Consider the following 27221-nt stretch of genomic DNA (forward strand, 5'->3'; position numbering starts at 1 on the left):
GTTGGTTCCAAACCCTGCTTTGGGCAATTCTAATGAAACAGAATGTCATTGAAAAGAAGTTCTTCAGAGAGGTAAGCAGCAGAAGGATGATCAAATATGTTTTTAGTATCCACACTCGGAGCCTGATTATCCTGCGAGAAAGGTTGTTGTGGATCCTGTGCAAACTGACCTCTACCAGGGCCCACTACAACCGGGCGACCTCTGGATCGTCTTCCCATATTTCCAAATGTGTTATTTGACCTTTGTCGAAGGACCGGGCATTGTGCTCGCTGGTTAATGTTTACAGGCCCCAAGGGCACATTTCCTTGTGGAACAAACTGATCTCTAATCTGCAAACTACCCCCTCTGGGGCCTCTAACAATTTGGTGCAATAATACTTTTGTCTTCAATTCACCTTTTCTCTTCTCGACTCTTTCCTTTTCATTATTGGCACGAGTCTCATAGCACTGAGCCATATGCATTACTTCTGACTGAGGCTTTGCTTGCCAAGCACTCTCAGAAGACATAATCTGCGACTGGATGTCAGGCAACAATCCACGCACAAATTTGTCTACGAATAATCTTTTCCCAGACTCTGTGCCTAAATCCTGTCCACTGAAATCCGGGAATACTTGTTTGAACCGATTAAAGAACTCGGTAGCACCCTCAGACTTCCCTTGGACACAGACCGTAAGCTTGTCCCAAATAATTCTCTTTTCGGGAATTATGGTTTTCAATTTCGCAATGATTCTGTCAGGTAAAGTTAGTATCACCTGAGGCGGTCTCTCGTCTCTCGTCTGCTGGTCTTTCTCCATTGAGTCTGATTCTGTTAGCCCATGTATCTCCTAACCCTGGTACGTCAACTCCATTTCTTTATAGAACTCTGTCGGATTTTTCCTAATGCCGAGAATAGATTGTCTAATAGTGTTCACTTCCAGTCTTGAGAACGGGACGTGAACGAACTGCGACACATAATGTGCAGGAACATCTCGAGCAGGTGCACCTGCTGCAGCATCAGCGGGAATCTCAACTTTTGGGACAAATGTCAGAGGAACCTCTCTCATAGGCAACTGAGATGTAGGCAACTCCGAAAGCTTACTAAGCAACGGAGCCAAATCGAGCGCTAAAGCAGCTGAAGAAGTGTCAAGTGAAAAAGATCTCTTATAAATACTTAATAACTCTGTGGGACAACTAATCTTTCTCTTTACACATTCATCCTGCAGGTACTCTATCATTACCTGTATGACTTTCCTCTGCATTTCTCGTGTATACTGACTATACGTGTCATATACTTCAACTGGAGTTATCAACGCGTCTGAGATCCATCTAATCGCATCTTTGGTACAAATTCATATTTCCTCAGAAATCGATTTACGACAAGGGAGGAACCGTTTCTGTACATACATACTATCCTCATCCTCATTCTGTAACCTTTCCAACTCCTTCCTATACTCAAATATCCTCTCAACATGCTCTTGTACTTTCTCCACAGTGTCTCTAGAAAGTGCTAAGGTGTTCAGATCCCTCAACCCTTGTGGGAGATCTGTATTGTTTAATCTGTTCCACATTACGCATAAGTGAATCCCTAATCCTTCAATAAAAACATTTTTCTCAGGAAAATTGTCCATATTAGAAAGTGTGGCAAAACATTAGCTCGGTCATCCCTCTCTATACAATGTTTAGCCCATGCAATCAAGTCACGTTTCTTCTCTGGAGGTACAGTATTGCGAGTGACAACCCTTGATCCTGCTCCTTGATCGACTACAAGTTGTGCAGGACCACTTGGAAGAGGTAGAGCAGGCAAGTTCAGCGGAGGTACTATTACTGGTGCAATAGGAAGAGGTGGAGGAGCTGGTGGAGAAGCAGCAACAAAAGGACGAACAACGACTGGAGGAAGAGGAACAGTAGGAGGAACAGGAACAACAGGCGGAGCAGGAGGGGCAGGAATAACAGCAGGAAGAGGCAAAGCAGCAGGAAGAGGAATATACGGAGGTGGCGCAGTGGCACCAGGCCTTCATTCATTTAACAACTTGTCGATAAGTTCATCGGAAACATGAAAGTCTTTAGAAAGATACATTTTCTGAATGCCAAGTGAGAAAGCCCTATCCATATTCCTAGCTGACTCACACTGTTTATCTTGGTCATATAACAACTCTTTTTCAGGGTTCGTTTTATGACGGCGCGCATGTTTTTCCCTACTTTTAAGCTGCTGTAAAGCTTCTTTTTTCCAGTTCTGTAATACATCACATGCTGCAGGTCTAGCCTTTTTCTTTAATAAAATTGATTCTAAATACTCAATACGAGGGATTTCAAAACTACCATTGGTCGGATACTGAAGTTCAGAAGCATGTCTAGTTTGTCTGTGCCAAATATCATTAAACACTATACTACCAATGCCATGCTTACAGTACATAGTACAAGCCGGCAACCCCTCCTGTTGTGCCGGGCGGCTAAATCCCAAAGATTGTCTATCGCTGCGGAATAACGCCCTGAAGCAGGTAGAAAATTTCCCAGGCATATCAGAATACTGGTGTTACCTGGTCAATAATTGTATTTGCAGATACAATGCGCCAAAACAAATTATCAGGATACTTAAGAATCGGGTCACGACTCACCTGATCAATCCTAAGAAGGTCCGATCGGATTACAAAATTCTTTTCTAACGAGTTTTACCTCGTGTTTGGTGATTTCGGCAAATCTGCCCGCCTCGATAAGTGGACCCTCGTCAAGATGCCGACTCGGACCACAAGCTCATCGTCCATCTGTGAAATCAAAAAGAAGATATCCAGGCTGAGTACCCCAAACGCGGGTTACAAAGAAAGATACAAAGATCTTTATTCTATACTGAACACTTTCAAAGGACAAAGCAACAGATAGCTATCGGCCCTCAGTACAACACAGCAAACTCCAGCTCGGTTCGGTGTGCTCAGTGAGTGGGACTGTACATTAGAATAGTCGCACCTTTTATACTATCAGAAACATGATGTTCAGCCCACCTACAAGTTAATACAAGTTAATACATCATGGATCTAGGGTTTGTGCCGAGTTCATACATCTGTGCATTTAGGGTTTACCTTTAATACATTCATCAACAAGTCACAATAGCAACAGTATGTCTTAGGATTCCTCGTTAAGCCTTCTCAAACATTTCTGTACAATATGGTTGAACAAGTGTTCACATTTCAGTATTTGAATACATTGGGCCTCATTACGACCCAGGCGGTAATCTTCCGTCATTACTGCCATGGCGTAATGAGCGTTTACGCCGTGGGCCGATGGCGTAAAGAGCGCCACATTACGACCCAGCGCACGAGCATTACGCCATGGCGGTAATGCAATTAACGCCATGGCGGAAAAGGCCCCTACCGGCATCGTAAAGCGAGCAAGGTGCACTTCCGCCACTGTAAGTAGCGGCCACCGTAATTAGCGGCCACCGTAATTAGCGGCCACCGTAATTTGCGGTGGCCGTAAAAAGCAGAACCGGAAATAGCGTCATGGCGCCGGAACGGGAAACAGCACGTCCGCCATCTTTAAAAACACAATCCATTGCCATCCTACCGAACAACACCAGATCCAACCCTGACACCCGTCCCAACCAATCACCCACCCATCCAACTACCCAAAAATGCCTAAAGCTGTTAAGAAGGCATGTGACCGCCAGCGCCAGGAAAGATTCAGCCGGGAGGAACTCTGCATGCTTGCGGAGACCCTGCAAGACAACGCAGCTGTCGTTTTCTCCCCGGAAATGACCAGGACAGCGATAGGGAAAAAGAAGGCCATCTGGGCCCTGGTGGCCGAGCGCGTCAGCGCGGTGGGGACCGTACCCCGCACCCCACAGCAGTGCAGGAAGCGCTGGGACGACCTTCACATACGGGTCAGAGCCGTCATCTCTGCGAACCGCAACCTTGCCCTGAGTACCGGTGGAGGGTCGGAATCCCCACTAAAACTCCAACCGTGGGAGGAGATTTGTGCAACCACGATTGGCATGGAAGCCATTGAAGGCGTCGGAGGGATGGAAAGGGGAGCTCCGACATCAGGCAATGAAGGTAGGTGCCTCAAACAAGACATGCCATAGTCACTGCAGTCCATTCATGTGTAGCACAAGGTTGCCCTAGAGTGTAAATGCAACACATTTCCACACTGCCCATAGCCACATGCGAGCACCACCCTGTATACACTGCTGGCACCCGCATACCTGCATCCACATTCCACACTAAAAGGAGACTACCTGCATGGCCCTGCCTGAAATCTGCCTCATCTACTGACCAGAATAATGTCTATCATTGTCATTCCAAAGTCCGCAGACCCATCAATAACGCCCTCCCTCCTTTGCTCCAGCACAGGCACAGATTCACACCCCGAGGACCAGGACACCCCTGCGACGAAGAGAGCCAAGAAGGCCAATAATACCGTCCCCGCACCCTCAACCTCAGCTGCAGTGAGGCAGACCCCACAACAAGCAGGACCCACTGCAAGCATACCGGAAGTCCCACCGGCAAGCACCCCTGTAGTCAGCAGGCCAGCAGCAGCTGCTCCACCTCTACCAACATTGCCTGCCACAGAAGGCACCGGGTCAGCGGCCAGCAGCAACATGGGTGAGACAGCTGCAATAGCTGCATGTTCAGACTCAGACATTGAGGAGCACGAAGTCAGAAGCCCCACTGAGCTACTACATTCCCCCTGTTTGTCAGACGCCAGTCCTCAGTCCACAGGAGGGGAGCAGCCCCGCCATCACACCACCAGTACTGGCCATGGGCCAGCAGGGGCAGCAGTCCCTCGAGGACATCACAGAACGGCAGCAACAACTGTCCACGATGCTGGCTGAGCATGCCGCGGAATGTGTGGGGGCTAGGGCAACCATTGAACAGGCCACGGAGACCCTAAGGGCCGAAGTAGCACAGAGCACTGCCACCCTGAGGGATGCCATGCAGGCCATGTCCAGGGACATCTGTGCTGAACTTGCCGGCTTGCGTTGTGCGCTCACTGAGCTCACCCACACCCTACAGGACGTGCATGCACGGGGGCAGGCAGGGACATCCTTCACTGCCAGTTCTGCACAGAGCAGCCCCGTCCGACGTTCCGGGCGTAACCTGCGCTCCACAGCCAAGGGTGCCCCGGGGGCCGGGAGAGGGGGCTTGTAACAGCCTGTGGCCACTGTCACAGGCATCTGTTGACACCTACGTGGGGTGTGTTGGGGTGTGCAGGGGGGAGGGGGGAGGGGGTGTGTTGGGGTGTGCAGGGAGGAGGGGGTGTGTTGGGGTGTTCAGGGGGAGGGGGGAGGATGTGTGTTGGGGTGTGCTGGGGGGAGGGGGGAGGGGGTGTGTCATGACATTTCATAGTTTAAATACACTTTTTTCTTTCCCAAAATGAAATGTGTGGACATTTTCATTGCGTATGTGTGCTTTATTGGTGTACAGTCCACAGTGTGCATGTCCCAGAGACACACAGTGCCCCAAGTGCAGTCTCCATGTGATTCACACCAGCCGTGTGTGCTAGAAGCAGTGGTCGATGATACTTTGGCGCATTGCACGCCCCTCCTGTGCATCGCCTCCTCCATGGGGTGCCGCCCCATCTGCACCCTCCTCATCCTCATCGTCAGGTGGTTGCAGTCCTGCGTCAGGGGGCAGGGGCACATTCCGTCTGACGCACATATTGTGTAGCATGACACATGCCATGACCATCTTTGCCACCTTCTCATGGTGGTACAGGAGTGCCCCACCAGACCTGCTGAGGCTTCGGAACCGTGCCTTCAATAGGCCGAATGTCTGCTCTATGACCACACGGGTACGTGTATGTGCACGGTTGAAGTCCTCCTCGTGCTGGTTCTGCGGGTTCCGGACTGGTGTAAGGAGCCACCTCTTCAGGGGATAGCCTGCATCACCTGTATGTAGGCGAGAATGTATGTGTCAGTCATGACGTCTGATCAAGAACATGACGTGCCACCATGGCTTGCATCCAACTGTTACTTCGGCTCACTTCTACATGCACTAATTGATTCACGCAATGCAACCAGTATATGCTCATGGCTCTCATGGCCTGTTTTGCATGCCATCACCCAATGTATGCAGAGGGGTGGAGTGCATTGTGAGTGCCCATCCTCTGTCTCCGTTCTCTGTGTTGCTCACAGCCAGGTGGAGTATGCATCATTCCCCCCCCCCTTCAGCCAGGTGGAGTATGCATCATTCCCCCCCCCCTTCAGCCAGGTGGAGTATGCATCATTCCCCCCCCCTTCAGCCAGGTGGAGTATGCATCATTCCCCCCCCTTCAGCCAGGTGGAGTATGCATCATTCCCCCCCCTTTCTGCCAGGTGGAGTATGCATCATCCCCCCCCCCATCAGCCAGGTGGAGTATGCATCATCCCCCCCTATCAGCCAGGTGGAGTATGCATCACCCCCCCCCTTTCAGCCAGGTGGAGTATGCATCGGTACGTCATTCACCTGCTCACTTCCATGACATTGGACTCACCGAGTAGCCAGGATCTTGGGCCTGCATGTCGCTCCATGTAGCGTGGTATTGTGGAGTTCCTTAGGACCATAGAATCATGGGTTGATCCGGGGAATCGGGCACAACAATGTGTGATGATCTTGTTGGAGTCACAGACCATTTGCACGTTGATTGAGTGGAACTGTTTCCGGTTGCGGTACGATACCTCCATGGCACGTGGAACCACCAATTCCACATGGGTGCAGTCGATGGCACCAATGCAACCGGGTATGCCGGCTAGTGCATGGAAACCCACTTTGGTGTTTGCAATGTCCTGGGCAGTCCGTGGTAATGAGATGTGGTCGTCTGTGTGCTTGAGGAGGGCATCGAGCACTTGTATGAGTGTTCGTGAGAATAATGGTTGTGAAATGCCATGCAAGTTCCCCACTGTGTGCTGGTAGGTGCCTGTGGCCAGGAAGTGGAGTACAGACACTACCTTCAGTAGGGGGGGGATGGCGGTTGGAGTTTCTATCATGCTGTCGATGTCGTTGTGTATCATGTCTACGATGGCGGTGATGGTGTCCCAGTCCAAACGGTACAGGGTGTGGATCTGCTCAGCAGTGAGGTTGAATGGATTGGCTCTGATGCGTGGGATTGGGGGCTGCCTGCGTGGTGGCACTGGCTGTGCTGGTGGGGCTTGCTGGGCCTGCCTTGCCCTCCTTCTCCTCCTGCGTCTCCTCTGTGCTGCCTGTTGTTGTTGTTGCTGTTGTAGCACATGCATTGCTATCAGGTCCTCCAGCCCCAACATTGCTAGTCGTATTGGTATCATTGTGGAGTGTGACTGAGTGTGGGAAGGGGTGGGGTGTGCTCTTTTTGTACTTCCTGAGTCTGTATTGCCTTCACCTGTGCTGTTTCTGTGCACCTGTGGCAGCTGCATTCACTTTACATGGCCCTTTACGGTTGGTTCGCGATGGCGTAATTAGCACCATGGCGGTAAGGTACTTAACGGGCTGGGTGATGGCGTTAAGTGCATGTCCGCTTGGGTCGGCATTTGCGTACCTTTCCGCCATGGCGCTAAGTACGGTGTGGCCGGTCGCGTGCGCGCACCCTTAGCGCAGTTAGCGGCAGCGTTAACTACGATGCCGCTAATGGCATCGTAGTTAACGGTCACGGGTCATGATCGGACCTGGCGGAAAACGATGGCGGTAACCATTTACCGCCATCGTTTTTCACTTAGCGCCAGGGTCGTAATGAGGCCCATTGTGTTTAACATGTGCTCGCGGATTTGCTTCGTTGGCGCAGGTAATCCTCTACACACAGGTCAATGAAGGACAAGGTCTCAGTTCATGATCCTAACATGTGGCCTGCAGGCAAGTTACATATTAGTTTGTACACAGAGGTCAAAACGGCCATGTTACATTCGGAATGACACTGTCCACCATCTTAGAACACAGGGTGACTTTAGAGGGAGAATCTAAAATGGCAGATAGACCTAAAATGGCGGCTTAATCAGATCTAAGATCAAGACCTTGCAACGTGGATTTCTTCGTAAGTGGCTTGTAAGCAGCTTGGCGTAGACCAATATACATATATTCATATAGTATAGGAGGCACGATATGATTTCCCGTTCCACAGTGTGTGTTTTAGGTCTATTGGTGGGGTTGGTCATTTTAACTCGGACATTTCGTCCTATTCTGTATATTCTACTGGTTTGTGCTTTATGGTTTGCATTTGTTCACCGTGTGGTATGGGCACACTGCACGGTTTCATTGATCTCGCTCAGAGGTTCATTTGTCTACTGTGCATTAGTGTTTCTGTCAGAGGATTTTCTGATGGGTGCGGGAATGATTCGCTGCTGTAAAAGGCCTCTGAATAGTCTTGGAGATCTGCCATCCGATGGATTCTGTATTTACCTGGAAAAACTGCCTGTAAATCCTAAATTGGATCATAAATGCACCCAAAGGTTGACTTTTAAAAAACACAGTTCTTGGGAGAGGAAGCCCCTCGGGCCACCTAAACGGGTTTGGGCTTGTTCGCTACAGCGTCTCACTCGAAGCAACTATTTACAAGGAATTATTTGCAACCCACTAGGTTAGACATGCACCATCCAGCTGCTTGCTGGAGCTGACCAAAGCATGGCAGACATGAATGGTCGGCCTTTCTTCCTTCTTGAAGGCTGGGGCTCGTCACGTGGTGCAGTTGAAGGCAAGCCCTCCCTTGCGGCAGTACATGGCAGCAGCAAGGAGAGGCATTTTACTGATTTGCTAAAGGACCTTTCGAGGTTACATGGATGTAAGCAACATCCATGCACAGTGGCAGCATAGTGGGTCTTGCTTTATTGGAACATGTATGTTACATGTGTTCAGTGATTTTGATGCAGAGAATTTGTGTGAAGCTGATGTTGGTCGGTTTCTGGCTTTGCCTGGGTTGATGGCGTCTGTAGACTGATAGGAAGTTATTTGTAGTATAGCTATATTTGAGTTATTTGAGGAAATCGGAGATTCTAAACAGATGAATGTTGTCTAGCTGTAGGGAGTGATGTCTGCTGTGTGGCGTAGCACCACATGTCTGCGTTACAGGGGAGTTATCATCCACTGGGCCCAGTAATTGCTAGCCGTGACTCATAGCCAGTGGTGGTATGTGCATGGCGAGTAGATGTGTGATGACTGCGGTGCTGACAGTGGGCGCTCTGCGTGACTCTGCCACCATGTGACAGCGGGGGTACAATGCAGCCATGAGAGGAAAAGTGCCTTCTAAAATGGGGGCCTGCGGGTTCTCTGTCCCGCCTGGCACAAGGCATCATTTGAGAGCCATAGATCCTAACAGTGCATGACGGCATCCATGTTTTCGCTCTCGTGACATGCCATGTGCCACAAGGCACTGGGACTCATGGAGCAAAGTTGTCAATCACTTCCCTCCTTGCTTTGCTTTTTTTTTCCAGCAGAGTGCAGGTAAGACACTGGGCAGAAAAAAAGGTTATGTGTAAAAAGAAACATGATCTTGTGTGTGTGTGTGTGTGGGGGGGGGGTTGTGTGTGTGTGTATGTGTGTGTGTGGGGGCATGTGTGTGTGTGAGGGCATGTGCGTGTGTGTGTGTGACTGCGCGCACACGGCACATTTCTAGTTTTGAAGGTGCCAAGAGTGATTGCAAGGCTGAATTGGTCACCGAGTGTTCCCCATTGGCAGATCCTGGGCACTGAATGCAACATTGTGCAGAATTTTGACACTGAGGAAGGCATGGGGAAAGAAATGGCGACCGAGAGCAGCATTGTGGCATAACTTGGGCACTTAGACCAACATTGGGACAGAACTGAGCACTTAGACTGACACTGGGGCAGAACTTGCACAACACAGGTGGGCCTCTGAAAGAGCTCAGCACCGACCAAAACATGGGGTTGGGAGTGGGAACTGAGAGCAAAAGTGAGGCAGCATTGTGGTAGGTAGAAAAATGGGCTGGAATTGATTATTGTGATGTACCTGGGGTAGGTATGGGGGCAGTGAGGATGGCTTTGGCCAAAAAGTGGCTGTGACAGCCACATGAGGAAGAAATGGACGCTGAGTGTGTGGCATTCACATTAGGGCAGAAATGTGGCAGTGAGAGCAACACAGGGCAGATAATAGGGAGCAAGAATGGCAGTGGGGGCATAAGGGCGCTCTGAGGGTGACATGGGGCACAACTGTGGCAGTGAGAGACACAAACGTCAGAACCCGAGCACAGAGTGGAGACAGAACTGTGGCAGTGTACTCCACACGTGGTAGAACTGAGGAACTGAGAGCAACATGGCGCAGAAACGAGGCAGTGAGAGTGATAAAACAGCGCTGGGAAAGGGAGAGTTACCCGGGTCTGCACTGGGGTAACAAACAGCATGAAATTCGGTTTTACATTGTCAACTATGGTGTGTATTGTTGAGATAAGTCATATGGGGGTCAGTGCTGACATATATATCCTTGAGATTTTCTTTGGGCACATTCAGCATATTCATGTTTAAATGTGGCAATGCTGGCATATATTGTTAAGACAGTTATCATTATTTTCTTTGGGAGGAAGCGACATGAAAATGTTTCATATTGGAAATGCTGGCCTATAGCCATAAGGCGAGCTTTTTGATTGTCCTTTTACGTGACTGGCATTAAAGAGGGGCAGCATAGGAAGGCATTCTGGAGACAGGCCTCGTGGGATACTTTGGCCAGAACTAGCATGACGGGCAGCCCTGGCTTTATTCATGATCAAAGCCGCGTAATATTCTTGGCCTCTAGGCTCATTTTTTGGCACAGCCAGCATGGCAATGTATTGCGGCACGCTTCTCTCCGCATCCTGGCATGTGCTGGATTATTTCATGCGACGTACACATGCTTAAAGAACTGAAGGTAAGTAAAAATGATTTTTACCCAATTTCCCTGAATCTTGTGCTGTAAAATGCACCATTTTGACGCTTTATTTATTTATTTATTTATATTCAGAAATATTTTAAAACATATGTTGGGGTTAGGAACCCACCCTCCACTGCCTCGTCTCGTTTGCTGCACCCCCTCACTCTGCACATTCGTGGAAAGCATGTATGCCCCGCCACTGTTAGAAATTCAGTAGCCCCGCAATAATCGTAGGGCAGGCAGTGTGGGGTCAGTGCAGGCACGCAGATACCCCGGGTATTTTACTGGGGGATTCTGGGCGAGTTGCGGCTCACTAGATTTGCTGGAAGGTCTGTGTACGAGTGTTTCATTTGAGCAATTCTATTGGCCATGGAAATTATTTGTGGGCGCTGTCAGTTAAGGAAAATCAATTTCCTATAAAAAAAACAAAAGTCTCACCTCAAACGTCAATTACAGAGAGTCACGCGCAGTCCTAAAGTTCGACTTCAAATACGGCTCGACACCCCTACATCAAATACACAAGAAGCCATTAAAATGGGGCATGGGCAGAACAGCATTAGCTGCTAAGAATCATGTTCACCCTGACCAATATGCCGCATGGGATTGTGGGTAAAGCGTGACCACACGCATTGTATCCATAGACAGAGGAGAGGTCGCCATCTTAAGTCATTCTGTGCTGGTGGCGCATAGGCTTGGCCACATTTTTCAAAAAGCTGTTCGTGGGCTGCAGAGAACCTGTAAATGAGGTTTGAGCTGCTTCTTGGGGGGTTCGAGGGAGGGCATTTTTATTGAATACCAAAACTTACCAACTCTTGTATCCCAGCTGAAATCTCGTGGGATCGATTGACTTCATTAGTAATAAAACCAGCCGTGAAAGGATAACGTGAAAGGGGTGGAATGTTGCTTGGTGACAGAGGCGATGGGGTTGCATGTGAGGCTGTGTGGGGGGTAGTGACAGAAAATCGAGTGCTCTATATCAGTGAATTAAATCCAGTTTGGACAGATTGCATTTTGCAAACAGATAACTCAATAGGTTAGTGCGCATGCTGCGGAGATCAATGTGTAATCTGCAGGTCACAGATTTGAACCAGGGTAGACACGACTCAGCCTTTCGTTTATTATTTATTCATGCATTTGTTTATTTCTGAAGTTGATAATTAAGTGCAGGTGAAGTGAGCCATTGTGTACATGTGTGGGAGCCATATTCCTGACAAATCACACGCCAGGCATGGCTGGGTCTGCTTTTCATCCCACCTTCAGAGGGTAGTAAAATGAATATCATTGAGGGGTACAGGGAGTTCATTAGGTGTGCATCTCTGGAGGATTATATGGCAAAATGAGTGAGCATAACACAGCATTGCATACCCTTTGGTTACTTAATGAGTACCATTTGGAGTTGGGGGATGGTGAGGTCAAATAGGAAGAGTTCATGACTGTTGAGTGATTCACTTGATAGGCCCCTTGGGCTGGGGCAGAGTCAGTAACATCCCAAATATGCACAATGAGGCTGCCCACACTTCTGTTATTCCTGACTTTATTCCCATTGAGTTTGGTCCAATTACTTGGAACATATTTTACAAATGTACAAAGGCCTGCCAGGCAGGGCGTGATAGGTTCAGGCAGAACATCAAACCCAGAATACCGTGAAACGTGTGCCCTTCCCCCACACCCATGTGCTGAAGATGATTCTTAATAATTAATGTTTGCAATCTTCTTGAATCTAGTGACAGCAAACATGTTTGCTCGAAATCTCCCAAAAATCTGGAAGCGAGTTGGGGTAAGGCAATATTGGTAGGGGGTGGGGTCTGTGGGGCCAATGGGGAGGGGTGCAGGGGGTCTCACCGGTCTTCAATCAAAATAAACAAAAATTAAATTGAGAAAAATAAAATGGCTTCATGTGGCTAAATTGTTGGACCAGGGAAACCAGAGAACTGGGGTTCTAATCCCCACTATGGCATTTGACCAAAATTCAATTCCTATAAATCCAGCCCTACAATGTTATATTACAGTGCTTCAAATGTTGCATATGTTTAATGACGTTATGAAAAAGGTACGCTTCTTTTCGACCAACCTGCTCCCATCACATTATTGATTCTGTGACCTTGTCCGAAGCAGAGCCCGCGCGCCGCCGCACAGTTCAGTTTGTAGCACCTCTCATTCGAGAGGCACCGGCTAATCAAGTCATCTCTGTGAAAGTGATTTGCTGTCCCTTGGAAATAGGCGGCAGCTACAATAAATGCCCAGGAAAGACCATCTCCGCAAGGCCCACCTTCAAATAGCTTCCGAGAGGCTTCCTGGTCTTCATAGTAATGATCGGCCAACTTTTCCGGTTGACGACAATTCCGATAACGCTACTAAAATTATATAAAATATCCAGACACTTTGCCATTTCTAGGCCCATCTGACTATAAGTACATTTTGTCTGCATAAATCAAATCTCTTTTCAATCAAGCACAGCAAAGTGAATGCTTCCCTCTGAGTGTAAAAGTGTTTGGACTCAAATTGGATGGGTAAGGGCTGCTGATGGGTTATTAAATGCCCACTCTAACCTCTTTGGGGATGTTTTCTGTGGGATAACTCAATTTCCGCGACACAACGCAATTGTTAGCATGGGTTTTGATGTTCGGACAATGGTGCTTAGCGCTGGGAATTGGGCTCCTGTTACCGGCGTAATCGCGTTATGGCAATCCGGCGGCAAAAGGCTGTCCCCAGCATCTGGGCCACGTGGCTGGATAAAGACATCATTGAGATGCAGGTGGGCGAGCGAGGCATGGCCTCTCCTTGCATGGGACATTTATGGAAGCCTGGCTCCTGGGCTGCCTTCCTGGGCTCCTGACTATTCGTCTGCCTGGCTGCCTCCCTGCTGCTGGACACAGTAATTACATTGTGCTCCATTTCCCATATAATTTATGTCGAAGCCTCTCGGTGGCGAGGAAGTGCAAAGTGCAGACTACGGGGACATGACAGAGGAGAAGATTTAGGATGCCTGTTTGGGATTAGAGGGAGAACCTACCAGGGCCCAGCCATCTCAAGGTCACCGGCAATAGATAGAGCTCGGCAAGGCAGACAATTTTCTGATTGAGAAAGTTAAGACACCTCTCACAGGCCTTAATAAAAATTGATCCTGCGTTATTCTGCACCAGAAATGGCGCTGTGGTCTCTGGGTTAAATAAACACTGATGACACGGGGTTGAGTGCTTAATTGCTTTTTGATGGATCTTCACAGAAAATGTGAGCAGTAATATTTCAGCTGCGAGGAAACGATTGGGAGGGTAATGGCTAGGCCTAATGACCAGCCGAAATTGAGGGCTCCTGCCAAATTCCTTTCACAGATCAATTACCAAAGACACTGAATTAGAATATGCATATCCATCTATTTCCCATGACCGAATGGCGAGGCCATTTGGATGATGATGTGGTTGGTTACATGTGGTTGCATGTTGTGGTTGGGGAGAGACCTGAGAAGCTAGGAGTGTCTGTTCTCGAGAATTACACTATAACAACAAACAGGGTTACGTTGTTGTAGAAAAAACAAGGGGGGGCACGGGCAAGCCGTTGGTTTCCTTTTAACCGTTAAAGGGGTCAGACATGGTAGCATAAAAACAACGGTTTTGTAGGAAAATGTATTTAATTACTCAGAGTATCTGAAGCAAAAAACTGGGAGTCCATATCCTCGAACTCAAGTGCAAGGGGTGACAAGAGAGTGGCAAATCCAATAGGGTTGGGACATAGCTGTCCAGAACTGAAGATTAGATTCTGTAGCTGTGTGTTGGTAATCCGAGCCCTCATGACCTACACCAAATATCTTCACGGAAAGGAATAATATATTGCGAGAGAACAACTGTTCCTGCGCACACCCAGATGGAAAGAGTGTGCAATTTTTAGAAGAGCTTTCCCTCACCATTTTGTCCCCTTGGCCATTTTTAATGTGTGCATTTCCAATCGTTGAACCTCAAGTATTCCTGACTCCCTGTGACCCACGGAACCATTAAAATAACAACACAGGAAAACAGAATATGAACAGTTGACCTTATCCAGGTCGGATTACCACCACACAGCTACAGAATCTAATCTTCAGTTCTGGACAGCTATGTCCCAACCCTATTGGATTTGCCACTCTCTTGTCACCCCTTGCACTTGAGTTCGAGGATATGAACTCCCAGTTTTTTGCTTCAGATACTCTCGAGAATTACACACCTGTAGCATTGCCCCCGAGTGCTGATGGACTGCCCACAAAATTGAAAACCCTTCCCTGTGGCACGGTGCACCCACATGCCAACTTGCAAGGAGGCCATCGCCTGTGTCCTTTCCATGTACTCATTGTCGACCCTAGTCCTGCCAGGGGGCCACCCTGCATTGTGAAGTTTGTAGGTCAGAAAAAGCAGCACTTTGAGAAAACATCCCATCTTCATTTGCGCCTCGAAACACTTGTGTGTAGGCGCATTACAAATGAACAATAAATAAATAAATAAATGAGAACCTTAAATATCCGCCCTCTGCAGTGGTGCACAAGTTGGGCAAACATGAACACGTATGAACAGAGTTAGCCAGTCACGTGAGCAAGAGGGCGAGATGACACATAGACGTATCATCCTCCGTCGTGTGAGAGGCAGGGTCTACTCTCTTCTCCCTCCTCTGCACTCTTAGGACCCTGCACTGCCCCCCATGCCCCCCCAGCTCCCCCTCTCTATCCGGAGAAACAATGCAGGCCATGGGCACTGCTGCAAGAGGGGTGTTTTATATTCGGCGCCGCAACCCCTAGAGACACACTGGGCCTCATTCCGAGTATGGCGGTAAGGGATAGCGGCCACCGCTAACGAGAGCGGTGGCGGTAATCCCTTACCGCCATACTCCGAGTTCCCTTAGCGCCATGGTGCTTTTAACACCTGCTTTTAGCAGGCGTTAAATACCATGGCGCTAAGGGACCCTGATGTTAATTACGCCACCGTAATTTACGGTGGCGTAATTGACGCCTTCCCCACTCCCATTATGCCCTATGGGGCAAGAATGGGAATGGGGAAGGGTAAATGGGGATTGGGGAATTATTGCCCCGCCAACCTTGGAATGGGGCGGTAATTCCGCCAACCACCAAGGCGCTGCCGGTCCGGGTACGGCGTCAACCAAGGCGTTAATAGCGACATTGGTTAGCGCCGTACTCGGAATGAGGCCCACTTTTATATATATATTTATTCTCCCGCCCTTTCATTCTGTAGCACTAGTTATGGGGTTGCACGGGGGCAGTTGCTCCCCTAGACTCACTGCATGTGTCTGCCTACTTTTCCCACACAGACCACTGACATTGCAATCAGCAAACACTCTTGCAAAGGTTCCATGCATATTTTAAAAAGTCCTACCCTGGCCGATTTCCTTGCCTTGTACTTTCAGTGACCACCATTCACCAGGTGGCCTAGGCTCCGCCTTGCCCTGGCATTGTCGCGGTTCTCCTGAAGCGTCACAGTATGCGCCTCGAGGTGCTCCCTGACTCAGGCGCTATACACATGTTGTGTGTCTTCCTTTCACTGGGTAACGCTGCATGCCGCCTTCGAGACCCGACAGGAGTTCTGACCGGTTGGAGCAAGGATGCTGGCCTCATTGTGGGAAAGGAAATGTGAGATTACAGAAAACAAATGTATCCATGCGTATTGTGCATGTAAGACGTTGTGAGTGCAGAACAGTTTGCGTGAGTGTGTGGACATGTGTTTGTGTTTCCATGTGTGAGTAAGTGAATATGTTTGTGTGTGTGATTCCTGTGTGTCTGTGTGATGGAAGCCAGGGGCCCCAAGCACCCGCACAATGATGTATATGAGGGTCTTGTGCTGTAAAGATTAACATATTTTTTATTGGCATATATTGCGGTTTTGTGGACTCGCCATTGGAAAACTTTACAGTGATAAATGCTGCCATGTTTTTGGGACATGGGCAGCACGAAAAAGCTCTTTCATTGGAAAGCTGGCATAAATAATAGAGATAGGCATCATGACATGTGTTTTACAGTGGCAGTGCTGGCATATATTGTGTGCACCATCATGCCGTCATGAAAGTAATTTACAGTGGCAGTGGTTGCAGACATTGTGCAGGCAGCCACCATTCCAATATTGTACAGTGTTTCTAGGTACTGTTGGTGACCTGTTAATTGGATGTTTTCATGTGTTGCCTAATAGAACCAATGGACCAATGCGTGGCTTTTTAAACAACTTTTTGTGAAAAAGTGTGCTGCAAAATGCACCCTTTCAACTCACTATTTAAAACCATGTGTCAATGGGAGAAGCCCCGCAAAGCTTGGTACACTGGTTCAGGCTGCTCCCTCTCCATGGTTGCTCTGTCATAGACTCTCATTTGGTCGGAATTAACACACCTCAAGTGCAAAACAATGAACAGACACCACTGACATTTAGTCATGTACAACGGGGGTGCACCCTTCAGACGCCCCGCCGCTTGCGGTCCCTAAGCTGCCTCTGCCATGGACTACTTTCATCAAGTGATGAAATGCATTATTCAATTTGAAAATTAAAATCTTTGATAGGATCAAAAACACCTCGCTTCCTATTTTGATAAGGTAAAATTGCCCTGGGAACAGGATGCATGCCTTTGCTTAATTGTTTATTTACATTTATGGAGAGTGATTTTCTTAAGGTTTCTGTTGAGCCTCCCCGAGTCCTTCTTCTATTTTCATGGATCCCACTTACAGTTATCAGAAGTAGAAGAAAGACTAAGGCTTTCAACAACAGGCTATGCGGTTTTCTTCTTGTCACACTTGAATGTGAACCCTTCAATGCGTGTGGTGCTGCCACTGTCTCTTGGTTGTGGGTGGGGGCGGGGGGGGGAGTGGGTTGCACTAGGCCTATGGGCGCAGAAGATCCCAAGTGTGTTTCTAGAAGATAAGTGTTAGACAATGTTGAGACAGCTTTGATAGGTCCTCTTTCTGTGTTCTCCTCACTGACTTATCCAGTGGCTATGCTTAAACCAGTCCATAAGACGCAACCAATGGGCAACAGATCCTACTTTTAGTCGGGCTTAGTCGCTCTGGAAAAGGTGGTTTTCTAATTCAGGACCCTCTTCTTCACAGTGGACCGAAGTGGCATTGTTTTGGCTTGTGTAACTTTTACATGACAACATTGTGCAGCAGATTCTTGCACAATTCCCTGCAAAGCTGGTCGTATTTTTCTGAATTCTGCACAGTTTCGATTTAGTGTCAAATGGAGGTATTTCCTGGCAGCTGTGCTTATCGGTGTGAACACTGATTTTAATTCTTGCTGGCAGGCATGGGCGAGATGGAGCTCACACTGAACCCAACTTTCAAATTCAGTTTTGGACAAAAGAATAAAAAGAGCCTTGTAGTGAAATGATGTGTGATTCCCTAACGCTATGTCCACGTACATTCATCGCTATTAAGCATTTGTACCAGTAAAGGTCCCTTGAATTCTTAGAAGGCTTTTTTTAGAAAGTCTTCTAGGGCAATAAGCAGCCCAGACAGTAAACAGCTCATTTGGGTGCAGGCTCCAGAGAACACAGTCTGCCACAATGTCCAGGACAGCATCAGGCTGTTCTGTTTCATGTTACATTTCAGACTCATTCGCGGAACAGCCCATATGCCTTTCAAGGATGACCGTGGCGCCTGTTGGCAAAACATATAAATGACATTAATACTACATATAAGATAGAGTCCCCCTGCTGTGCAATATTCGGCTTTAACATATCCACTAAGAGTGCAAGGACCTAAGAGAGAATAGAGAAACGATTCTTTGTGTACAAGGATGGGGTTGGTGTGTTCTTTCACATGTTCTGGTCTCTTCCTCATCAACCTTTACAGCCCACTTGTGGGTATTGAGACCATGGGCCTCATTACAAGAATTGCAGAATGGGTTAATTGCGGAATGGGTTAACGGGTGCCGCTAATGGTGGCGGCACCCGTTAACCCATTCCGCAATATTACGAGTGCCCCTCGCGGGACCCGGTAAGGACGCCTGGTAAAACCAGGCGCCGTTACCGGGTCCCGCGAGGGGACCAGGGAGCAAACAACGGCCCGGTGTTAGCTCCCTGCACCCATTCCCATTGAGCCCTATGGGGGCTCAAAAGGGAATGGGGAAGGTCCGGGGCCGGGTTCCCTGTAGGGGGTATTACCGGGCCCTCCAAACTCGGAATGGCCCGGTAATTCCCCATTCAGGAAACCCGGACCCGGTTTTGGTGGCAGCCATGCCGCCAATAACGGCATCGCTACCGCCAAAGCCGTAATGAGGCCCCATCTGAAAAATTGGTACTAATGGGCGCAACACACTGATGTGCGGCTTGCAATGTGCTACAAACTAATGTATTTCTAGTCCCTTTAAAGGACAGCTTTGCAGCTGGAGGCCAGTAGCAACCTACACATGTATTCCTGCTTTCCTGCAGTAAATACACAACACGTGTCATGCGTTTATTCATGCATGCTGCTGTGTGAAAGGCTGCTGCTTCGTGTGTGTTTCCCTATTAACGAGCTAATGAGCCATGCGAGTGTGCATGAGTTCTTCTGGGTGACGCGTTGCGTCATGTATGTGCGGCTGCGGGGGATGGAGGCGCGGTAATGTATCATGCTTGCGCACTGAATAGGTTTTTAGGAATGAGCAAATGGCCAGGGATGTCCTGGAATAATCTGGGGGTCATGGTCGGGCCCCGAATAGTGGGATTGTAATGAGCACATACCCCTATCTGGGGTTTGCTGGCCCCCCTGGAACTGTCACAAACAACAATGTTCTAACTGGAGCGAATCTTATATCACTGGGGAAAAGGCCAGTTGCGAGTAAATGTAGCTGTGAATGGTGTTTGTTGTTCTTTCGTGGTTTCCATCTTCTTCCCTTGGTTGGAATAGTGTATTGGCTGTTTTAGGAAATGTACTTTGATGGCCTATGGCCGAATAAAGTTACTTTGATGGATTGCTTAGAGCTTCCAGTGAATAGAGCCTTGCAGTAGTCCAGTCTCGCTCCAATGATTGCTCGGGCGATGGAGAGGCAACTAGTGGGAGCGAGGAAGTGTCTGCCTGCATCGATGCGCTCGGCTGCGTATGCCGCAGAGGAGGCGATAGCGTTTACTTATCTGGCGAGGGCGAGGAGCCTTCCAAATAGACACCCAGGGTTTTACCTGAAGTAGAGACGGCAATGGGAAAGCCATCAATGGTGAAAGCTGAGTATTGGGGGCCATGATGCCTGCGGGTTAAGTGTCCTTAATAAATGAACAAATAAATAAATAAAATTAAAAAATGGTCAAAGTAGAACCCTTCAAAAATATGGCGTGTGACCACAATAGCCTTTTGTTTGATCTAGTTGTTATTTTATTCATCTCAAATGTACTCAAAGTAATACCTTTTGTGTCTGTGATGTCACTTCCTAGGATGGTTATAAGGGTAAACGGTCACGTGACATCACTTCCTCCCATGCATGCAATGTGTGAAGGCACTTCCCCTATATCTGGCATTTGCTGAATTGCTGGAAAGAGGGGAAAGAAGAAAGAAGGGGGTGAAATAAAGGTAAGAACATGAATGAAAGAAACAGAAGGACACGTGCTCCACCCCAGGGCTCGGCCCGCGGCTGTTTTCAGGGGTCGTGTGGTATGCGTGATAGATACTATGCAGGGGTGATAGATAGGAGGCTTATGCGTGTCTAGTACAGGTACCTATGCACAAAAATACTACCCTAAATAAAAGAATTGGAACATACATATTCTGAAATATGGCTCTGTATGCCAAAAAGTCTTTAGCCAAAAACACTCGCTGAGATGCAATCAGCACCGGATTAAACCCTGCGGAGAACCCTGGCCATTCAAAGTGTGGGCCCCCTCCTCGCAAAAAAATGATCTCCTAATATGTTTTTAATTTTCTGCGCCGCTTTATTTTGATCCGTTGTTGCGGGCCCCTAAAAGGAGTGGGGTCCATAGGCCGGGGCCTACTTGGCCTAATTGATAATCTGGCTCCGCGCAGTGCACGCTGCGCTTCATGCAATTGCATGAATATTAAGAAACAGGCGCCTTTATATGAGCTTTTTATACATATAAGAATAGACAGCGGGCCCCTGGCCATGGAAACGGGCTGGGCAGGAAGGAAACCTCAAAGTTTGCAGACATGGGCCCTCATTACGACCCAGGCGTTGGACCATGGTGCTAATAGCACCATGGTCCATGCCGGTAACTTACCGACTCGGCCATGGCGGAATGGGGAATTAATGCCCCATTCTGAGGTTGGCGGGGCGGTAATTCCCCATGCCGCCATGGCCCTTCCCCATTCCCATTTTTGCCCCATAGGGCTCAATGGGAATGGGGAAGGCGCTAAGTACGGTGCCGCAAATTGCGGCACCGTAGTTAGCACCAAGGTCCCTTTGTGGGTTGGTTTTTTAATGCCTGCTAAAAGCATGCGTTAAAGTGCCATCTGCAAAGGGACCTCGTAATCAGGCGTTAAGGGTTTAACGGCGCTGCCACCTTTTACGGCGCCGTTAACCCCTTAACGCCTGGGTTGTAATCCAAATGACCAGACAAGCAGCCAATAGCCTCGCGTGCAGCACTGGGGGTGAAGGGCCCGCGCAGTTCTGCTGCCTGCATTTCATCCGATGAAAGGCGCTCCAGGAATATTTGGCTGTGCGGCTCTGCCGGTCTAATGAAGCAAAGGGCTGCTTATTGATCTGCCTGGCTGCACAGCGCAGCAGCTGACCCCGGCATTTCATCCTGTTTACCCTGCATTCCCGCTGCATAATAAACGCAACCAGCAATCCACTAGGTGTCAATTGTTAAGGCACTTGTGAAATTAATGAATGCATAATAATTGCCTTCAAATAAAAAGAAAATGCAGTGTTTGTCTTATGCATGACACATGGACACTGGTGCTTCAGCCGGACATCAAGTATGGCAGCATAGGTACATTGGCCCTCATTACGACCCTGGCGGAATTCGGAAAACGATGGCGGAAATGCAATACCGCCATCGAATAGCGCTCGGTGCGACTATGACCCGTCACCGCAAAGTACGAAGCCATTAGCGACACCGTAGTGAACGCCAACGCTAACTGCACCAAGCACGCGCGCGCGCGCCATGCCAAACCGTAAACACCACCATGGCGCAAGGGTACGCCAATTCCGACCCTAGCGGACATGTACCTAACGCCATCAAGCATGGCGGAATGAACCATTCCGCCATGGTGAGAAGTACGGCATCGCGAATCAACCGTAAACGGCCCCACTGAGTGCCTGTACACCGCTCCCTGCCCACAAAGTACAACTCCCCGTAGGTGCAATGAAGTCACAATGCAACCATTGAAATGTACAAGTCACCCATGCATGCCAACGAACAAATGAAACACAAGAGGGGCCAATGGGAGCTGCAGGGCACAGATGGCACGAATACAGAAGCCATCCCAATGGACATGACCACAGTCCCCCACCAAGAAACGCACGCAAACACAGGCACCTGTGACCAGCAATATTCCGAAAATCACATCATTCCACCAGTCCACCTGGCTGACCGGCATCTGTTACACAAAACCCAATCCCCCGCCCCTGAGCATGACAACATTCAAACAGTCATATTGGCAGCCCCCATCCCTGACCTCACGGGCTTCGTAGGCAAACGCGTCCAGTACAGTACCACGCAACTAAACTCCGAAGCTGGAACCCAATGCAGATCTCCTCACAATACATCGCTCCCCAAATAGGAATATGCCACATCACTTGCAAAGAAGAACGCTACACGGGCCAAATCAGAATAGAAATTTAATGCACAACAAAATCACCAAGCCCATACAGCCATCAGGCCATGAACTCCAAAACACATTTCACCATTGTGGGCTGCATCCGCAAGAAATGACCAGCCACTACTTGTGTGACGCCCTGTTCCATCATGGTACACAGAGCCACATTCACGTACGAAAAGGCAACATGGAAGCGCACACAACCGCAGGGCCGTCCCAATGGGGAGGCACTAGTCCAGCTGAAAGGCCGAAATGTTGCTCCGAGCCACCAGTACTGCGTAAGGGCATGTGGCCCATTGGCGATCGTCCCATAAGATCGTAATGCTGCTCCACTGATTAACACGAAGCAGCAGGTGTCGGGAGTAAAACCCATCTGCAGGAGTGGCATACAGATGGCAGTGGCAAAAGGGGAGGAGATACCTGTCAACCAAAAGAAAAGAAAAAGAACAGAATGGCCATCAGAACTACATTCGAACAACTCACTTCAATGATCACACTAAATCCACAGCCATATGCATGCTAGCCCACTCCAAAGGTTCATCACCACCCAAAAACCACTTGCGACTCATAACTATCTATATCGAGGTGTAAACACCATCACAAACGAGTGTACCTGTGCATGCGTCTGTCAAAACAGAATCCATCAGATGGGATTGGTAACGTGCATGGACACAAGTGTCTGAGGGCGCGTCGAGACAGGGAGGGCTCAACAAGGCCAGATAGACGATGGTCCCACTATGGCAGCCCTGCATCACATAGCGTAGGGGAGGCGGATAGATTCCAAGAAGCCCTGTACATGGCAAACTCTGTATCAAATCACCTGCCCATGCATCCATTCATCATTCCCTCATCCCGGGATTAAAACGCCTGAATATTTACTCACATAACATTAGAAATATCCATTGAGTCTGTGCGTTATGCAGCCTGCAAAATCCACAGTGCCCCAGCCCGTAATGCCAGTGTTGTGAAGTAACATGTATTTGGGAACGTCCGGCCTCATCGCCCACGTCGCTATTGCGCATCCCAAACCATTCATATCAATCATTGCATCCTCGCCATGGCCCCTGTCCCAAGGACATTGAACAATAGTACGTTATATTTGCAGTCAGACCTGTGGGCATTTCCCCGCCGCTAGCTGAAAACCGAAAGCGCCGCCCTTCGAATTCCTCATTTGCAACATCACGTCGAAGAAGCATCTGTGGCCGTTTGAAATCACTAATTAATCCATCTAGTGCGGCTGTGTGTGAAAATGGCAACTGACTTCACCCACAAATGGGACGCCCCGCCCGTCGTTGCAACTCGGTACAGTGATGCATGAGGGTCCACCGTTACTCGAGTACTACGTACCACTGACCCTTCACAAGTCTGTTCGCGACTGCACAGATAGTATGTGAAACAATGGGACCATAGCAGAATGAACATATCAACCAATGTTACACGGCCATCGGGTACAAATACATGATTGCAATAGCAAGATGCCATTCCCCGAATTGCAGCGTTGTGTGCGGGACGTGCTCGGCCAAAGGGGAGAGCAGTTTGCACAGGTGGAATGAATCACCACAGGTGGAGGCCATACAGCCTGAAAACACATAAATTGCACAGCCAGTCTCCTCCCACAACCACACCGAAATGCTACCGTCAGGACTCGCGATGTTGGCCCTGGGGGACCTGATAGCACTGCAAGTACTCCAACTCCAGGAAGAAGACGAACACCAACTACAACCGGCCGCACGGAGGAGACGCAGGAGGAGGAGGAGGGCAAGGCAGGGCCAGCAAGGGCCGCCAGCACAGCCACTACCACCACGCAGGCAGCCCGCAATCCCACGCCTCCGAGCACATCCGTTCAACCTCACTGATGAGCAGATCCACACCCTCTACCGTCTGGACCGGGACACCATAGCCATTGTGGACATGACACAGGCTGACCTTGTCAGCATGATAGACAGCCCAACCGCCATCCCACCCCTACTGAAGGTGGTGTCTGTACTCCACTTCCTGGCCACAGGCACCTACCAGCACACAGTCGGACAGTTGCATGGCATTTCTCAGCCACTGTTCTCACGGACACTATTGCAAGTGCTCGATGCCCTCCTGCAGCACGCAGACGACTACATCTCCCTACCACGCTCGGAGCAGGAAATTACCAACACAAAAGTGGGATTCCATGCACTTGCCGGCATACCGGGTTGCATTGGTGCCATCGACTGCACCCATGTGGAATTGGTCGTCCCACATGCCATGGAGGCCCAGTACCGCAACCGGAAACAATTTCATTCTCTGAATGTACAAATGGTGTGTGACTCCAACAGGATCATTACACATTGTTGTGCCCGATTCCCTGGATCAACCCATGATTCTATGGTCTTGAGGAACTCTACAATACCACGCTACATGGAGCGACACGCAGGGAACAGATCCTGGCTACTCGGTGAGTCTCATTACATGCATGATAATGTGGGGTATGTGATTCGGCAATGACCTGGCAGGAAGGGGGGGGGGTGTGCATACGTAGCAATGGCATTCCACATCATACGTTTCTCGTCCACATACAGGTGATGCTGGATATCCACTGAAGAGATGGCTCCTCACACCAGTCCGGAACCCACGGGACCAGCATGAGGAGGACTACAACCATGCCCACTCACGTACCCGTGTAGTCATAGAACAGGCATTCGGCCTACTGAAGGGTCGTTTCCGCTGCCTCAGCAGGTCTGGCGGGGCACTCCTGTACCGCCATGAGAAGGTTGCAAAGATGGTGATGGCATGTGTCATGCTCCACAACATGTGCGTACGTAGAAATGTGCCCATGCCCCCTGACGCAGGACTGCAAGCACCTGATGATGGTCATGATGAGGGCGGGGATGTGGCAGCACCTCAAGGAGTCTGCGAGGCACCGGAGGGCCGTGACATTCGTCAGCATCTCATTGATGTATGCTTCTAGCACTCACGCCTGGTGGCTGATACATGGACACGGGACTCGTGGCACTGTGTGTGTCTGGGACATGCACAATATGGACTGTACGCCTATGATGGCCTAGTACACAAAGATCAATGTCCACACATCTCATTGGTTGATCGTGCACTGTTTATGGCATATGTGATATCATGTTGAACACCCTATCGACCCGCCACCCAAGTGAGCCCAACACACCCCCTCCACCCTCCTACCTCCCCCCCGAACACCAGTGTCCAAAGATGCTCATTGTCAGTGGGCTGTCGCTATTGCAAGCCCCCTCTGCGGGTATCAGGGGCACCCCTGCCTGTGGAGCGCAGGTTCCTCCAAGATCTACGTTGGGGGCTGCCCTGGACGGAACTTGCAACGGATGATGTCTCTGCCTGCTCACGTCCATGCATGTCCCTAAGGGTTTGCGAGAGCTCAGTGAGCACACGGCGCACTGCGGCAAGTATGGCACATACGTCCTTGGACGTCGCATGCAGTTCCCCCCTCAGGCTCTCGGTGCTTCTCTCCATTTGTGCCCTTAGTGTCTCTGTACCTCTCTGCCCTAAGTGTCTCAGTTGATGTTTCTATGTCTGCCTTAGTGCCCCCACATTCATCGGCATGGTCCTTGAGGAGCGTGGCCAGTTGCTGCTGTTGCACGATTAACTGGTCGAGGGACTGTTGCCTCTGCTGGGCCATGGCCATTTGCGGGGGTGTCACAGAGGGGCTGTTGACCTCATGTTGCCTTGCCACAGGGCTTGTGGGGGATGGCCAGTCGTCGTCTTGTGGGTGCCCCTGCGTGGTATCCTCATGTTGTACGGGATGGGACAGACAGGGGGATTGGGACAGGTCATGGATGGATCTGTCTTCGACATCCCCGTCTTCTGTGTCGGAGCATGCTGCCATCAATGGGGTGTCACCTATGGTGCTGCTGCCACCAGAGGCAGTGCCTTCTGTGGCATCCGTTGGGGGAACCTGTGGTGGTGGTGGTGTGGGCATGCTGGCTGCTGGGGTGCCTGTTGATGTTCCCTCCTCTGTGCTGCCACCTGATTTGTGCTGCTGCCGTGTCTTGATGCGTGCAGCTGAGGTGGAGGGTCTTTGGCCGTTGGTCTTGGCCCTCTTTGCAGGTGTCCTTGAGGAGCGTGGCCAGTTGCTGCTGTTGCACGATTAACTGGTCGAGGGACTGTTGCCTCTGCTGGGCCATGGCCATTTGCGGGGGTGTCACAGAGGGGCTGTTGACCTCATGTTGCCTTGCCACAGGGCTTGTGGGGGATGGCCAGTCGTCGTCTTGTGGGTGCCCCTGCGTGGTATCCTCATGTTGTACGGGATGGGACAGACAGGGGGATTGGGACAGGTCATGGATGGATCTGTCTTCGACATCCCCGTCTTCTGTGTCGGAGCATGCTGCCATCAATGGGGTGTCACCTATGGTGCTGCTGCCACCAGAGGCAGTGCCTTCTGTGGCATCCGTTGGGGGAACCTGTGGTGGTGGTGGTGTGGGCATGCTGGCTGCTGGGGTGCCTGTTGATGTTCCCTCCTCTGTGCTGCCACCTGATTTGTGCTGCTGCCGTGTCTTGATGCGTGCAGCTGAGGTGGAGGGTCTTTGGCCGTTGGTCTTGGCCCTCTTTGCAGGTGTGCTGGTAGGGGTGTCCTGTAGCTCGTCGTTTGGATCGGACCCTGTGGTGGAGTAAAGGAGGGCGAGGGTTATTGATGGGTCTGTGGGAATTGGAATGGCATTGTATCACATGCATTGGGGTGGTACCTGAGGGTGATTTGGGTCGGGGCCTTGGAGGTGCTTTCATTTGTG

Source organism: Ambystoma mexicanum, chromosome 11 (assembly GCF_040938575.1).
Source record: "Ambystoma mexicanum isolate Mex_15411 chromosome 11, UKY_AmexF1_1, whole genome shotgun sequence".
Classification (NCBI taxonomy): Eukaryota; Metazoa; Chordata; class Amphibia; order Caudata; family Ambystomatidae; genus Ambystoma; species Ambystoma mexicanum.